General features: G+C 42.9%; 11 non-coding genes across 11 annotated transcripts; all 11 read left to right on the forward strand.

Annotated features, from left to right (window-relative positions):
- The first annotated feature begins 398 nt into the window (after positions 1–398).
- On the forward strand, positions 399–480 carry trnas-gcu (transfer RNA serine (anticodon GCU)). The gene has a single exon. It is a non-coding gene; the product is annotated as a tRNA-Ser (tRNA).
- Positions 481–1,936: 1,456 nt separating this feature from the next.
- trnas-gcu (transfer RNA serine (anticodon GCU)) lies at positions 1,937–2,018 on the forward strand. Its single transcript has one exon. It is a non-coding gene; the product is annotated as a tRNA-Ser (tRNA).
- Positions 2,019–3,473: 1,455 nt separating this feature from the next.
- trnas-gcu (transfer RNA serine (anticodon GCU)) lies at positions 3,474–3,555 on the forward strand. Its single transcript has one exon. It is a non-coding gene; the product is annotated as a tRNA-Ser (tRNA).
- Positions 3,556–5,010: 1,455 nt separating this feature from the next.
- Positions 5,011–5,092, forward strand: trnas-gcu (transfer RNA serine (anticodon GCU)). The gene has a single exon. It is a non-coding gene; the product is annotated as a tRNA-Ser (tRNA).
- A 1,455-nt stretch (positions 5,093–6,547) lies between these two features.
- Positions 6,548–6,629, forward strand: trnas-gcu (transfer RNA serine (anticodon GCU)). The gene has a single exon. It is a non-coding gene; the product is annotated as a tRNA-Ser (tRNA).
- A 1,455-nt stretch (positions 6,630–8,084) lies between these two features.
- Positions 8,085–8,166, forward strand: trnas-gcu (transfer RNA serine (anticodon GCU)). The gene has a single exon. It is a non-coding gene; the product is annotated as a tRNA-Ser (tRNA).
- Positions 8,167–9,621: 1,455 nt separating this feature from the next.
- trnas-gcu (transfer RNA serine (anticodon GCU)) lies at positions 9,622–9,703 on the forward strand. Its single transcript has one exon. It is a non-coding gene; the product is annotated as a tRNA-Ser (tRNA).
- A 1,455-nt stretch (positions 9,704–11,158) lies between these two features.
- Positions 11,159–11,240, forward strand: trnas-gcu (transfer RNA serine (anticodon GCU)). Its single transcript has one exon. It is a non-coding gene; the product is annotated as a tRNA-Ser (tRNA).
- Positions 11,241–12,695: 1,455 nt separating this feature from the next.
- Positions 12,696–12,777, forward strand: trnas-gcu (transfer RNA serine (anticodon GCU)). Its single transcript has one exon. It is a non-coding gene; the product is annotated as a tRNA-Ser (tRNA).
- Positions 12,778–14,232: 1,455 nt separating this feature from the next.
- On the forward strand, positions 14,233–14,314 carry trnas-gcu (transfer RNA serine (anticodon GCU)). The gene has a single exon. It is a non-coding gene; the product is annotated as a tRNA-Ser (tRNA).
- Positions 14,315–15,769: 1,455 nt separating this feature from the next.
- Positions 15,770–15,851, forward strand: trnas-gcu (transfer RNA serine (anticodon GCU)). Its single transcript has one exon. It is a non-coding gene; the product is annotated as a tRNA-Ser (tRNA).
- The last annotated feature ends 1,411 nt before the right edge of the window (positions 15,852–17,262 follow it).

Here is a 17,262-nt window from a genome sequence, read left to right on the forward strand (position 1 = left end):
TGGGGGGTTAAACAACCTGCATGTTTAACACAACAACTCTGCGTATAGGTGAAGATCCTAGAGAGATTAATTACCTGAAACCTCCCACAAGTCTTTTGGATTTAAAGAAGCCTCTTGGACGACCAGTGTAGCATCTTCAAGAAACACAAGCAAGGCCAGTTGCCTATGTGAGCAGGTACAAAACCAGAAAACATTAGTTAGAGTCCTGTAGTCCCCTAAATTGGTCTCCAGTAAAGAAATGATAACCAACTGTGGTCTGCACGCATGGGTTAGAAACCTTTTTTGTCAGCAATAGTTTTATCTTCTTCTGGGGTCCACAGCCCCTTGTCACCATTGTAACAACTCTCTTTAGAACAGGAAAAATTTCAATTTGAGGAGATAAACTTACCTCTGAATAGGACGAGGTGGCCGAGTGGTCAAGGCGATGGACTGCTAATCCGTTGTGCTCTGCACGCGTGGGTTCGAATCCCATCCTCGTCGCACCCAAGTTTACACAATATTGTTCTCTAATTGACTCCTTCAGCGTACTCTGCTGCATAAGATCATTATCTCAAATGCTGTATTCTTGTCTCGTGTACTGACAAAAACGCTTACTAAGACTATCAACCAGGTGATTTAACATTGTAACCTGTTCTGAATGTCTTACCAACTTGAAATGACAGATTAGAAACAGATTATTGTGGAAAATATGATCATTCAGTGAGTGTCTAAGTATGGTGATAAGCCACCATGTGCTGTCAAGAAAAACCTCCTTCCTACTTGGCGGTGGCTCTATAACTCTCTGAACCATGCTGGAAGGAACACCATTTTTCTGTATAATATCAGTCCATGGCATAAAAACAAGGAAATCTATCATTTTTTAGAAGGGGACTTTGTCAAACTGAATTTCAAAACTTTCTCTACCAGACTTAAATCAAGAAATAACAAATTTTCTGGAGAATGTGGGCATCGATCCCACTACTTCTCGCATGCTAAGCGAGCGCTCTACCATTTGAGCTAATTCCCCATCTCCTGAGATCTCTGTAAATCACTCACTTGGCCAGTCTCCCCTTAGGGCCTGTGATGAGAGACTTCATTCATTTGTCTAGGCAATGTGATACATTTTAGGACAGAACATACATGCTGAGCAGGTTGTGAGGACTTGCCACAGAAACCACCCTTTCACAGGGGGATTAGCTCAAATGGTAGAGCGCTCGCTTTGCATGTGAGAGGTAGTGGGATCGATGCCCACATTCTCCACTATTGAACCCTCAATTGCTTCTTGTGAGTGACATCTATTTACTTCTACCTCAACATGAAACATCTCGGTATCAAACCTCTGCACACAGCTGTGCATAGTCTTGCTTTGGTTTCTTGAAAACCTGTCAAGTCTCTTTCCAGATCCTCTTTAAGTTCTAACTTAGTAGTGGGACGCGAGAGGTATTTCCACTCTCTGGCCCTTTGCATATCTTCACATTGCGTGTAACCCTAATGACTCACACTATAGTGAGGTGCTAAACACATCTTGACTCAAGAGGTCCCACACCCCACCAGTTTGTGGGGGGTTAAACAACCTGCATGTTTAACACAACAACTCTGCGTATAGGTGAAGATCCTAGAGAGATTAATTACCTGAAACCTCCCACAAGTCTTTTGGATTTAAAGAAGCCTCTTGGACGACCAGTGTAGCATCTTCAAGAAACACAAGCAAGGCCAGTTGCCTATGTGAGCAGGTACAAAACCAGAAAACATTAGTTAGAGTCCTGTAGTCCCCTAAATTGGTCTCCAGTAAAGAAATGATAACCAACTGTGGTCTGCACGCATGGGTTAGAAACCTTTTTTGTCAGCAATAGTTTTATCTTCTTCTGGGGTCCACAGCCCCTTGTCACCATTGTAACAACTCTCTTTAGAACAGTAAAAAATTTCAATTTGAGGAGATAAACTTACCTCTGAATAGGACGAGGTGGCCGAGTGGTCAAGGCGATGGACTGCTAATCCATTGTGCTCTGCACGCGTGGGTTCGAATCCCATCCTCGTCGCAGCCAAGTTTACACAATATTGTTCTCTAATTGACTCCTTCAGCGTACTCTGCTGCATAAGATCATTATCTCAAATGCTGTATTCTTGTCTCGTGTACTGACAAAAACGCTTACTAAGACTATCAACCAGGTGATTTAACATTGTAACCTGTTCTGAATGTCTTACCAACTTGAAATGACAGATTAGAAACAGATTATTGTGGAAAATATGATCATTCAGTGAGTGTCTAAGTATGGTGATAAGCCACCATGTGCTGTCAAGAAAAACCTCCTTCCTACTTGGCGGTGGCTCTATAACTCTCTGAACCATGCTGGAAGGAACACCATTTTTCTGTATAATATCAGTCCATGGCATAAAAACAAGGAAATCTATCATTTTTTAGAAGGGGACTTTGTCAAACTGAATTTCAAAACTTTCTCTACCAGACTTAAATCAAGAAATAACAAATTTTCTGGAGAATGTGGGCATCGATCCCACTACTTCTCGCATGCTAAGCGAGCGCTCTACCATTTGAGCTAATTCCCCATCTCCTGAGATCTCTGTAAATCACTCACTTGGCCAGTCTCCCCTTAGGGCCTGTGATGAGAGACTTCATTCATTTGTCTAGGCAATGTGATACATTTTAGGACAGAACATACATGCTGAGCAGGTTGTGAGGACTTGCCACAGAAACCACCCTTTCACAGGGGGATTAGCTCAAATGGTAGAGCGCTCGCTTTGCATGTGAGAGGTAGTGGGATCGATGCCCACATTCTCCACTATTGAACCCTCAATTGCTTCTTGTGAGTGACATCTATTTACTTCTACCTCAACATGAAACATCTCGGTATCAAACCTCTGCACACAGCTGTGCATAGTCTTGCTTTGGTTTCTTGAAAACCTGTCAAGTCTCTTTCCAGATCCTCTTTAAGTTCTAACTTAGTAGTGGGACGCGAGAGGTATTTCCACTCTCTGGCCCTTTGCATATCTTCACATTGCGTGTAACCCTAATGACTCACACTATAGTGAGGTGCTAAACACACCTTGACTCAAGAGGTCCCACACCCCACCAGTTTGTGGGGGGTTAAACAACCTGCATGTTTAACACAACAACTCTGCGTATAGGTGAAGATCCTAGAGAGATTAATTACCTGAAACCTCCCACAAGTCTTTTGGATTTAAAGAAGCCTCTTGGACGACCAGTGTAGCATCTTCAAGAAACACAAGCAAGGCCAGTTGCCTATGTGAGCAGGTACAAAACCAGAAAACATTAGTTAGAGTCCTGTAGTCCCCTAAATTGGTCTCCAGTAAAGAAATGATAACCAACTGTGGTCTGCACGCATGGGTTAGAAACCTTTTTTGTCAGCAATAGTTTTATCTTCTTCTGGGGTCCACAGCCCCTTGTCACCATTGTAACAACTCTCTTTAGAACAGGAAAAATTTGAATTTGAGGAGATAAACTTACCTCTGAATAGGACGAGGTGGCCGAGTGGTCAAGGCGATGGACTGCTAATCCGTTGTGCTCTGCACGCGTGGGTTCGAATCCCATCCTCGTCGCACCCAAGTTTACACAATATTGTTCTCTAATTGACTCCTTCAGTGTACTCTGCTGCATAAGATCATTATCTCAAATGCTGTATTCTTGTCTCGTGTACTGACAAAAACGCTTACTAAGACTATCAACCAGGTGATTTAACATTGTAACCTGTTCTGAATGTCTTACCAACTTGAAATGACAGATTAGAAACAGATTATTGTGGAAAATATGATCATTCAGTGAGTGTCTAAGTATGGTGATAAGCCACCATGTGCTGTCAAGAAAAACCTCCTTCCTACTTGGCGGTGGCTCTATAACTCTCTGAACCATGCTGGAAGGAACACCATTTTTCTGTATAATATCAGTCCATGGCATAAAAACAAGGAAATCTATCATTTTTTAGAAGGGGACTTTGTCAAACTGAATTTCAAAACTTTCTCTACCAGACTTAAATCAAGAAATAACAAATTTTCTGGAGAATGTGGGCATCGATCCCACTACTTCTCGCATGCTAAGCGAGCGCTCTACCATTTGAGCTAATTCCCCATCTACTGAGATCTCTGTAAATCACTCACTTGGCCAGTCTCCCCTTAGGGCCTGTGATGAGAGACTTCATTCATTTGTCTAGGCAATGTGATACATTTTAGGACAGAACATACATGCTGAGCAGGTTGTGAGGTCTTGCCACAGAAACCACCCTTTCACAGGGGGATTAGCTCAAATGGTAGAGCGCTCGCTTTGCACGTGAGAGGTAGTGGGATCGATGCCCACATTCTCCACTATTGAACCCTCAACTGCTTCTTGTGAGTGACATCTATTTACTTCTACCTCAAGATGAAACTTCTCGGTATCAAACCTCTGCACACAGCTGTGCATAGTCTTGCTTTGGTTTCTTGAAAACCTGTCAAGTCTCTTTCCAGATCCTCTTTAAGTTCTAACTTAGTAGTGGGACGCGAGAGGTATTTCCACTCTCTGGCCCTTTGCATATCTTCACATTGCGTGTAACCCTAATGACTCACACTATAGTGAGGTGCCAAACACACCTTGACTCAAGAGGTCCCACACCCCACCAGTTTGTGGGGGGTTAAACAACCTGCATGTTTAACACAACAACTCTGCGTATAGGTGAAGATCCTAGAGAGATTAATTACCTGAAACCTCCCACAAGTCTTTTGGATTTAAAGAAGCCTCTTGGACGACCAGTGTAGCATCTTCAAGAAACACAAGCAAGGCCAGTTGCCTATGTGAGCAGGTACAAAACCAGAAAACATTAGTTAGAGTCCTGTAGTCCCCTAAATTGGTCTCCAGTAAAGAAATGATAACCAACTGTGGTCTGCACGCATGGGTTAGAAACCTTTTTTGTCAGCAATAGTTTTATCTTCTTCTGGGGTCCACAGCCCCTTGTCACCATTGTAACAACTCTCTTTAGAACAGGAAAAATTTCAATTTGAGGAGATAAACTTACCTCTGAATAGGACGAGGTGGCCGAGTGGTCAAGGCGATGGACTGCTAATCCATTGTGCTCTGCACGCGTGGGTTCGAATCCCATCCTCGTCGCAGCCAAGTTTACACAATATTGTTCTCTAATTGACTCCTTCAGCTTACTCTGCTGCATAAGATCATTATCTCAAATGCTGTATTCTTGTCTCGTGTACTGACAAAAACGCTTACTAAGACTATCAACCAGGTGATTTAACATTGTAACCTGTTCTGAATGTCTTACCAACTTGAAATGACAGATTAGAAACAGATTATTGTGGAAAATATGATCATTCAGTGAGTGTCTAAGTATGGTGATAAGCCACCATGTGCTGTCAAGAAAAACCTCCTTCCTACTTGGCGGTGGCTCTATAACTCTCTGAACCATGCTGGAAGGAACACCATTTTTCTGTATAATATCAGTCCATGGCATAAAAACAAGGAAATCTATCATTTTTTAGAAGGGGACTTTGTCAAACTGAATTTCAAAACTTTCTCTACCAGACTTAAATCAAGAAATAACAAATTTTCTGGAGAATGTGGGCATCGATCCCACTACTTCTCGCATGCTAAGCGAGCGCTCTACCATTTGAGCTAATTCCCCATCTACTGAGATCTCTGTAAATCACTCACTTGCCCAGTCTCCCCTTAGGGCCTGTGATGAGAGACTTCATTCATTTGTCTAGGCAATGTGATACATTTTAGGACAGAACATACATGCTGAGCAGGTTGTGAGGTCTTGCCACAGAAACCACCCTTTCACAGGGGGATTAGCTCAAATGGTATAGCGCTCGCTTTGCACGTGAGAGGTAGTGGGATCGATGCCCACATTCTCCACTATTGAACCCTCAACTGCTTCTTGTGAGTGACATCTATTTACTTCTACCTCAAGATGAAACTTCTCGGTATCAAACCTCTGCACACAGCTGTGCATAGTCTTGCTTTGGTTTCTTGAAAACCTGTCAAGTCTCTTTCCAGATCCTCTTTAAGTTCTAACTTAGTAGTGGGACGCGAGAGGTATTTCCACTCTCTGGCCCTTTGCATATCTTCACATTGCGTGTAACCCTAATGACTCACACTATAGTGAGGTGCTAAACACACCTTGACTCAAGAGGTCCCACACCCCACCAGTTTGTGGGGGGTTAAACAACCTGCATGTTTAACACAACAACTCTGCGTATAGGTGAAGATCCTAGAGAGATTAATTACCTGAAACCTCCCACAAGTCTTTTGGATTTAAAGAAGCCTCTTGGACGACCAGTGTAGCATCTTCAAGAAACACAAGCAAGGCCAGTTGCCTATGTGAGCAGGTACAAAACCAGAAAACATTAGTTAGAGTCCTGTAGTCCCCTAAATTGGTCTCCAGTAAAGAAATGATAACCAACTGTGGTCTGCACGCATGGGTTAGAAACCTTTTTTGTCAGCAATAGTTTTATCTTCTTCTGGGGTCCACAGCCCCTTGTCACCATTGTAACAACTCTCTTTAGAACAGGAAAAATTTCAATTTGAGGAGATAAACTTACCTCTGAATAGGACGAGGTGGCCGAGTGGTCAAGGCGATGGACTGCTAATCCGTTGTGCTCTGCACGCGTGGGTTCGAATCCCATCCTCGTCGCACCCAAGTTTACACAATATTGTTCTCTAATTGACTCCTTCAGCGTACTCTGCTGCATAATCTCATTATCTCAAATGCTGTATTCTTGTCTCGTGTACTGACAAAAACGCTTACTAAGACTATCAACCAGGTGATTTAACATTGTAACCTGTTCTGAATGTCTTACCAACTTGAAATGACAGATTAGAAACAGATTATTGTGGAAAATATGATCATTCAGTGAGTGTCTAAGTATGGTGATAAGCCACCATGTGCTGTCAAGAAAAACCTCCTTCCTACTTGGCGGTGGCTCTATAACACTCTGAACCATGCTGGAAGGAACACCATTTTTCTGTATAATATCAGTCCATGGCATAAAAACAAGGAAATCTATCATTTTTTAGAAGGGGACTTTGTCAAACTGAATTTCAAAACTTTCTCTACCAGACTTAAATCAAGAAATAACAAATTTTCTGGAGAATGTGGGCATCGATCCCACTACTTCTCGCATGCTAAGCGAGCGCTCTACCATTTGAGCTAATTCCCCATCTACTGAGATCTCTGTAAATCACTCACTTGGCCAGTCTCCCCTTAGGGCCTGTGATGAGAGACTTCATTCATTTGTCTAGGCAATGTGATACATTTTAGGACAGAACATACATGCTGAGCAGGTTGTGAGGTCTTGCCACAGAAACCACCCTTTCACAGGGGGATTAGCTCAAATGGTAGAGCGCTCGCTTTGCACGTGAGAGGTAGTGGGATCGATGCCCACATTCTCCACTATTGAACCCTCAACTGCTTCTTGTGAGTGACATCTATTTACTTCTACCTCAAGATGAAACTTCTCGGTATCAAACCTCTGCACACAGCTGTGCATAGTCTTGCTTTGGTTTCTTGAAAACCTGTCAAGTCTCTTTCCAGATCCTCTTTAAGTTCTAACTTAGTAGTGGGACGCGAGAGGTATTTCCACTCTCTGGCCCTTTGCATATCTTCACATTGCGTGTAACCCTAATGACTCACACTATAGTGAGGTGCCAAACACACCTTGACTCAAGAGGTCCCACACCCCACCAGTTTGTGGGGGGTTAAACAACCTGCATGTTTAACACAACAACTCTGCGTATAGGTGAAGATCCTAGAGAGATTAATTACCTGAAACCTCCCACAAGTCTTTTGGATTTAAAGAAGCCTCTTGGACGACCAGTGTAGCATCTTCAAGAAACACAAGCAAGGCCAGTTGCCTATGTGAGCAGGTACAAAACCAGAAAACATTAGTTAGAGTCCTGTAGTCCCCTAAATTGGTCTCCAGTAAAGAAATGATAACCAACTGTGGTCTGCACGCATGGGTTAGAAACCTTTTTTGTCAGCAATAGTTTTATCTTCTTCTGGGGTCCACAGCCCCTTGTCACCATTGTAACAACTCTCTTTAGAACAGGAAAAATTTCAATTTGAGGAGATAAACTTACCTCTGAATAGGACGAGGTGGCCGAGTGGTCAAGGCGATGGACTGCTAATCCATTGTGCTCTGCACGCGTGGGTTCGAATCCCATCCTCGTCGCAGCCAAGTTTACACAATATTGTTCTCTAATTGACTCCTTCAGCTTACTCTGCTGCATAAGATCATTATCTCAAATGCTGTATTCTTGTCTCGTGTACTGACAAAAACGCTTACTAAGACTATCAACCAGGTGATTTAACATTGTAACCTGTTCTGAATGTCTTACCAACTTGAAATGACAGATTAGAAACAGATTATTGGGGAAAATATGATCATTCAGTGAGTGTCTAAGTATGGTGATAAGCCACCATGTGCTGTCAAGAAAAACCTCCTTCCTACTTGGCGGTGGCTCTATAACTCTCTGAACCATGCTGGAAGGAACACCATTTTTCTGTATAATATCAGTCCATGGCATAAAAACAAGGAAATCTATCATTTTTTAGAAGGGGACTTTGTCAAACTGAATTTCAAAACTTTCTCTACAAGACTTAAATCAAGATATAACAAATTTTCTGGAGAATGTGGGCATCGATCCCACTACTTCTCGCATGCTAAGCGAGCGCTCTACCATTTGAGCTAATTCCCCATCTACTGAGATCTCTGTAAATCACTCACTTGGCCAGTCTCCCCTTAGGGCCTGTGATGAGAGACTTCATTCATTTGTCTAGGCAATGTGATACATTTTAGGACAGAACATACATGCTGAGCAGGTTGTGAGGTCTTGCCACAGAAACCACCCTTTCACAGGGGGATTAGCTCAAATGGTAGAGCGCTCGCTTTGCATGTGAGAGGTAGTGGGATCGATGCCCACATTCTCCACTATTGAACCCTCAACTGCTTCTTGTGAGTGACATCTATTTACTTCTACCTCAAGATGAAACTTCTCGGTATCAAACCTCTGCACACAGCTGTGCATAGTCTTGCTTTGGTTTCTTGAAAACCTGTCAAGTCTCTTTCCAGATCCTCTTTAAGTTCTAACTTAGTAGTGGGACGCGAGAGGTATTTCCACTCTCTGGCCCTTTGCATATCTTCACATTGCGTGTAACCCTAATGACTCACACTATAGTGAGGTGCCAAACACACCTTGACTCAAGAGGTCCCACACCCCACCAGTTTGTGGGGGGTTAAACAACCTGCATGTTTAACACAACAACTCTGCGTATAGGTGAAGATCCTAGAGAGATTAATTACCTGAAACCTCCCACAAGTCTTTTGGATTTAAAGAAGCCTCTTGGACGACCAGTGTAGCATCTTCAAGAAACACAAGCAAGGCCAGTTGCCTATGTGAGCAGGTACAAAACCAGAAAACATTAGTTAGAGTCCTGTAGTCCCCTAAATTGGTCTCCAGTAAAGAAATGATAACCAACTGTGGTCTGCACGCATGGGTTAGAAACCTTTTTTGTCAGCAATAGTTCTATCTTCTTCTGGGGTCCACAGCCCCTTGTCACCATTGTAACAACTCTCTTTAGAACAGGAAAAATTTCAATTTGAGGAGATAAACTTACCTCTGAATAGGACGAGGTGGCCGAGTGGTCAAGGCGATGGACTGCTAATCCATTGTGCTCTGCACGCGTGGGTTCGAATCCCATCCTCGTCGCAGCCAAGTTTACACAATATTGTTCTCTAATTGACTCCTTCAGCTTACTCTGCTGCATAAGATCATTATCTCAAATGCTGTATTCTTGTCTCGTGTACTGACAAAAACGCTTACTAAGACTATCAACCAGGTGATTTAACATTGTAACCTGTTCTGAATGTCTTACCAACTTGAAATGACAGATTAGAAACAGATTATTGGGGAAAATATGATCATTCAGTGAGTGTCTAAGTATGGTGATAAGCCACCATGTGCTGTCAAGAAAAACCTCCTTCCTACTTGGCGGTGGCTCTATAACTCTCTGAACCATGCTGGAAGGAACACCATTTTTCTGTATAATATCAGTCCATGGCATAAAAACAAGGAAATCTATCATTTTTTAGAAGGGGACTTTGTCAAACTGAATTTCAAAACTTTCTCTACAAGACTTAAATCAAGATATAACAAATTTTCTGGAGAATGTGGGCATCGATCCCACTACTTCTCGCATGCTAAGCGAGCGCTCTACCATTTGAGCTAATTCCCCATCTACTGAGATCTCTGTAAATCACTCACTTGGCCAGTCTCCCCTTAGGGCCTGTGATGAGAGACTTCATTCATTTGTCTAGGCAATGTGATACATTTTAGGACAGAACATACATGCTGAGCAGGTTGTGAGGTCTTGCCACAGAAACCACCCTTTCACAGGGGGATTAGCTCAAATGGTAGAGCGCTCGCTTTGCATGTGAGAGGTAGTGGGATCGATGCCCACATTCTCCACTATTGAACCCTCAACTGCTTCTTGTGAGTGACATCTATTTACTTCTACCTCAAGATGAAACTTCTCGGTATCAAACCTCTGCACACAGCTGTGCATAGTCTTGCTTTGGTTTCTTGAAAACCTGTCAAGTCTCTTTCCAGATCCTCTTTAAGTTCTAACTTAGTAGTGGGACGCGAGAGGTATTTCCACTCTCTGGCCCTTTGCATATCTTCACATTGCGTGTAACCCTAATGACTCACACTATAGTGAGGTGCTAAACACACCTTGACTCAAGAGGTCCCACACCCCACCAGTTTGTGGGGGGTTAAACAACCTGCATGTTTAACACAACAACTCTGCGTATAGGTGAAGATCCTAGAGAGATTAATTACCTGATACCTCCCACAAGTCTTTTGGATTTAAAGAAGCCTCTTGGACGACCAGTGTAGCATCTTCAAGAAACACAAGCAAGGCCAGTTGCCTATGTGAGCAGGTACAAAACCAGAAAACATTAGTTAGAGTCCTGTAGGCCCCTAAATTGGTCTCCAGTAAAGAAATGATAACCAACTGTGGTCTGCACGCATGGGTTAGAAACCTTTTTTGTCAGCAATAGTTTTATCTTCTTCTGGGGTCCACAGCCCCTTGTCACCATTGTAACAACTCTCTTTAGAACAGGAAAAATTTCAATTTGAGGAGATAAACTTACCTCTGAATAGGACGAGGTGGCCGAGTGGTCAAGGCGATGGACTGCTAATCCATTGTGCTCTGCACGCGTGGGTTCGAATCCCATCCTCGTCGCAGCCAAGTTTACACAATATTGTTCTCTAATTGACTCCTTCAGCGTACTCTGCTGCATAAGATCATTATCTCAAATGCTGTATTCTTGTCTCGTGTACTGACAAAAACGCTTACTAAGACTATCAACCAGGTGATTTAACATTGTAACCTGTTCTGAATGTCTTACCAACTTGAAATGACAGATTAGAAACAGATTATTGTGGAAAATATGATCATTCAGTGAGTGTCTAAGTATGGTGATAAGCCACCATGTGCTGTCAAGAAAAACCTCCTTCCTACTTGGCGGTGGCTCTATAACTCTCTGAACCATGCTGGAAGGAACACCATTTTTCTGTATAATATCAGTCCATGGCATAAAAACAAGGAAATCTATCATTTTTTAGAAGGGGACTTTGTCAAACTGAATTTCAAAACTTTCTCTACCAGACTTAAATCAAGAAATAACAAATTTTCTGGAGAATGTGGGCATCGATCCCACTACTTCTCGCATGCTAAGCGAGCGCTCTACCATTTGAGCTAATTCCCCATCTCCTGAGATCTCTGTAAATCACTCACTTGGCCAGTCTCCCCTTAGGGCCTGTGATGAGAGACTTCATTCATTTGTCTAGGCAATGTGATACATTTTAGGACAGAACATACATGCTGAGCAGGTTGTGAGGACTTGCCACAGAAACCACCCTTTCACAGGGGGATTAGCTCAAATGGTAGAGCGCGCGCTTTGCATGTGAGAGGTAGTGGGATCGATGCCCACATTCTCCACTATTGAACCCTCAATTGCTTCTTGTGAGTGACATCTATTTACTTCTACCTCAACATGAAACTTCTCGGTATCAAACCTCTGCACACAGCTGTGCATAGTCTTGCTTTGGTTTCTTGAAAACCTGTCAAGTCTCTTTCCAGATCCTCTTTAAGTTCTAACTTAGTAGTGGGACGCGAGAGGTATTTCCACTCTCTGGCCCTTTGCATATCTTCACATTGCGTGTAACCCTAATGACTCACACTATAGTGAGGTGCTAAACACACCTTGACTCAAGAGGTCCCACACCCCACCAGTTTGTGGGGGGTTAAACAACCTGCATGTTTAACACAACAACTCTGCGTATAGGTGAAGATCCTAGAGAGATTAATTACCTGAAACCTCCCACAAGTCTTTTGGATTTAAAGAAGCCTCTTGGACGACCAGTGTAGCATCTTCAAGAAACACAAGCAAGGCCAGTTGCCTATGTGAGCAGGTACAAAACCAGAAAACATTAGTTAGAGTCCTGTAGTCCCCTAAATTGGTCTCCAGTAAAGAAATGATAACCAACTGTGGTCTGCACGCATGGGTTAGAAACCTTTTTTGTCAGCAATAGTTTTATCTTCTTCTGGGGTCCACAGCCCCTTGTCACCATTGTAACAACTCTCTTTAGAACAGGAAAAATTTCAATTTGAGGAGATAAACTTACCTCTGAATAGGACGAGGTGGCCGAGTGGTCAAGGCGATGGACTGCTAATCCGTTGTGCTCTGCACGCGTGGGTTCGAATCCCATCCTCGTCGCACCCAAGTTTACACAATATTGTTCTCTAATTGACTCCTTCAGCGTACTCTGCTGCATAAGATCATTATCTCAAATGCTGTATTCTTGTCTCGTGTACTGACAAAAACGCTTACTAAGACTATCAACCAGGTGATTTAACATTGTAACCTGTTCTGAATGTCTTACCAACTTGAAATGACAGATTAGAAACAGATTATTGTGGAAAATATGATCATTCAGTGAGTGTCTAAGTATGGTGATAAGCCACCATGTGCTGTCAAGAAAAACCTCCTTCCTACTTGGCGGTGGCTCTATAACTCTCTGAACCATGCTGGAAGGAACACCATTTTTCTGTATAATATCAGTCCATGGCATAAAAACAAGGAAATCTATCATTTTTTAGAAGGGGACTTTGTCAAACTGAATTTCAAAACTTTCTCTACCAGACTTAAATCAAGAAATAACAAATTTTCTGGAGAATGTGGGCATCGATCCCACTACTTCTCGCATGCTAAGCGAGCGCTCTACCATTTGAGCTAATTCCCCATCTACTGAGATCTCTGTAAATCACTCACTTGCCCAGTCTCCCCTTAGGGCCTGTGATGAGAGACTTCATTCATTTGTCTAGGCAATGTGATACATTTTAGGACAGAACATACATGCTGAGCAGGTTGTGAGGTCTTGCCACAGAAACAACCCTTTCACAGGGGGATTAGCTCAAATGGTAGAGCGCTCGCTTTGCACGTGAGAGGTAGTGGGATCGATGCCCACATTCTCCACTATTGAACCCTCAACTGCTTCTTGTGAGTGACATCTATTTACTTCTACCTCAAGATGAAACTTCTCGGTATCAAACCTCTGCACACAGCTGTGCATAGTCTTGCTTTGGTTTCTTGAAAACCTGTCAAGTCTCTTTCCAGATCCTCTTTAAGTTCTAACTTAGTAGTGGGACGCGAGAGGTATTTCCACTCTCTGGCCCTTTGCATATCTTCACATTGCGTGTAACCCTAATGACTCACACTATAGTGAGGTGCTAAACACACCTTGACTCAAGAGGTCCCACACCCCACCAGTTTGTGGGGGGTTAAACAACCTGCATGTTTAACACAACAACTCTGCGTATAGGTGAAGATCCTAGAGAGATTAATTACCTGATACCTCCCACAAGTCTTTTGGATTTAAAGAAGCCTCTTGGACGACCAGTGTAGCATCTTCAAGAAACACAAGCAAGGCCAGTTGCCTATGTGAGCAGGTACAAAACCAGAAAACATTAGTTAGAGTCCTGTAGGCCCCTAAATTGGTCTCCAGTAAAGAAATGATAACCAACTGTGGTCTGCACGCATGGGTTAGAAACCTTTTTTGTCAGCAATAGTTTTATCTTCTTCTGGGGTCCACAGCCCCTTGTCACCATTGTAACAACTCTCTTTAGAACAGGAAAAATTTCAATTTGAGGAGATAAACTTACCTCTGAATAGGACGAGGTGGCCGAGTGGTCAAGGCGATGGACTGCTAATCCATTGTGCTCTGCACGCGTGGGTTCGAATCCCATCCTCGTCGCAGCCAAGTTTACACAATATTGTTCTCTAATTGACTCCTTCAGCGTACTCTGCTGCATAAGATCATTATCTCAAATGCTGTATTCTTGTCTCGTGTACTGACAAAAACGCTTACTAAGACTATCAACCAGGTGATTTAACATTGTAACCTGTTCTGAATGTCTTACCAACTTGAAATGACAGATTAGAAACAGATTATTGTGGAAAATATGATCATTCAGTGAGTGTCTAAGTATGGTGATAAGCCACCATGTGCTGTCAAGAAAAACCTCCTTCCTACTTGGCGGTGGCTCTATAACTCTCTGAACCATGCTGGAAGGAACACCATTTTTCTGTATAATATCAGTCCATGGCATAAAAACAAGGAAATCTATCATTTTTTAGAAGGGGACTTTGTCAAACTGAATTTCAAAACTTTCTCTACCAGACTTAAATCAAGAAATAACAAATTTTCTGGAGAATGTGGGCATCGATCCCACTACTTCTCGCATGCTAAGCGAGCGCTCTACCATTTGAGCTAATTCCCCATCTACTGAGATCTCTGTAAATCACTCACTTGGCCAGTCTCCCCTTAGGGCCTGTGATGAGAGACTTCATTCATTTGTCTAGGCAATGTGATACATTTTAGGACAGAACATACATGCTGAGCAGGTTGTGAGGTCTTGCCACAGAAACCACCCTTTAACAGGGGGATTAGCTCAAATGGTTGAGCGCTCGCTTTGCACGTGAGAGGTAGTGGGATCGATGCCCACATTCTCCACTATTGAACCCTCAACTGCTTCTTGTGAGTGACATCTATTTACTTCTACCTCAAGATGAAACTTCTCGGTATCAAACCTCTGCACACAGCTGTGCATAGTCTTGCTTTGGTTTCTTGAAAACCTGTCAAGTCTCTTTCCAGATCCTCTTTAAGTTCTAACTTAGTAGTGGGACGCGAGAGGTATTTCCACTCTCTGGCCCTTTGCATATCTTCACATTGCGTGTAACCCTAATGACTCACACTATAGTGAGGTGCCAAACACACCTTGACTCAAGAGGTCCCACACCCCACCAGTTTGTGGGGGGTTAAACAACCTGCATGTTTAACACAACAACTCTGCGTATAGGTGAAGATCCTAGAGAGATTAATTACCTGAAACCTCCCACAAGTCTTTTGGATTTAAAGAAGCCTCTTGGACGACCAGTGTAGCATCTTCAAGAAACACAAGCAAGGCCAGTTGCCTATGTGAGCAGGTACAAAACCAGAAAACATTAGTTAGAGTCCTGTAGTCCCCTAAATTGGTCTCCAGTAAAGAAATGATAACCAACTGTGGTCTGCACGCATGGGTTAGAAACCTTTTTTGTCAGCAATAGTTTTATCTTCTTCTGGGGTCCACAGCCCCTTGTCACCATTGTAACAACTCTCTTTAGAACAGGAAAAATTTCAATTTGAGGAGATAAACTTACCTCTGAATAGGACGAGGTGGCCGAGTGGTCAAGGCGATGGACTGCTAATCCGTTGTGCTCTGCACGCGTGGGTTCGAATCCCATCCTCGTCGCACCCAAGTTTACACAATATTGTTCTCTAATTGACTCCTTCAGCGTACTCTGCTGCATAAGATCATTATCTCAAATGCTGTATTCTTGTCTCGTGTACTGACAAAAACGCTTACTAAGACTATCAACCAGGTGATTTAACATTGTAACCTGTTCTGAATGTCTTACCAACTTGAAATGACAGATTAGAAACAGATTATTGTGGAAAATATGATCATTCAGTGAGTGTCTAAGTATGGTGATAAGCCACCATGTGCTGTCAAGAAAAACCTCCTTCCTACTTGGCGGTGGCTCTATAACTCTCTGAACCATGCTGGAAGGAACACCATTTTTCTGTATAATATCAGTCCATGGCATAAAAACAAGGAAATCTATCATTTTTTAGAAGGGGACTTTGTCAAACTGAATTTCAAAACTTTCTCTACCAGACTTAAATCAAGAAATAACAAATTTTCTGGAGAATGTGGGCATCGATCCCACTACTTCTCGCATGCTAAGCGAGCGCTCTACCATTTGAGCTAATTCCCCATCTCCTGAGATCTCTGTAAATCACTCACTTGGCCAGTCTCCCCTTAGGGCCTGTGATGAGAGACTTCATTCATTTGTCTAGGCAATGTGATACATTTTAGGACAGAACATACATGCTGAGCAGGTTGTGAGGACTTGCCACAGAAACCACCCTTTCACAGGGGGATTAGCTCAAATGGTAGAGCGCGCGCTTTGCATGTGAGAGGTAGTGGGATCGATGCCCACATTCTCCACTATTGAACCCTCAATTGCTTCTTGTGAGTGACATCTATTTACTTCTACCTCAACATGAAACTTCTCGGTATCAAACCTCTGCACACAGCTGTGCATAGTCTTGCTTTGGTTTCTTGAAAACCTGTCAAGTCTCTTTCCAGATCCTCTTTAAGTTCTAACTTAGTAGTGGGACGCGAGAGGTATTTCCACTCTCTGGCCCTTTGCATATCTTCACATTGCGTGTAACCCTAATGACTCACACTATAGTGAGGTGCTAAACACACCTTGACTCAAGAGGTCCCACACCCCACCAGTTTGTGGGGGGTTAAACAACCTGCATGTTTAACACAACAACTCTGCGTATAGGTGAAGATCCTAGAGAGATTAATTACCTGAAACCTCCCACAAGTCTTTTGGATTTAAAGAAGCCTCTTGGACGACCAGTGTAGCATCTTCAAGAAACACAAGCAAGGCCAGTTGCCTATGTGAGCAGGTACAAAACCAGAAAACATTAGTTAGAGTCCTGTAGTCCCCTAAATTGGTCTCCAGTAAAGAAATGATAACCAACTGTGGTCTGCACGCATGGGTTAGAAACCTTTTTTGTCAGCAATAGTTTTATCTTCTTCTGGGGTCCACAGCCCCTTGTCACCATTGTAACAACTCTCTTTAGAA

Source organism: Limanda limanda, chromosome 17, assembly GCF_963576545.1.
Source record: "Limanda limanda chromosome 17, fLimLim1.1, whole genome shotgun sequence".
In the NCBI taxonomy this organism is placed as follows: Eukaryota; Metazoa; Chordata; class Actinopteri; order Pleuronectiformes; family Pleuronectidae; genus Limanda; species Limanda limanda.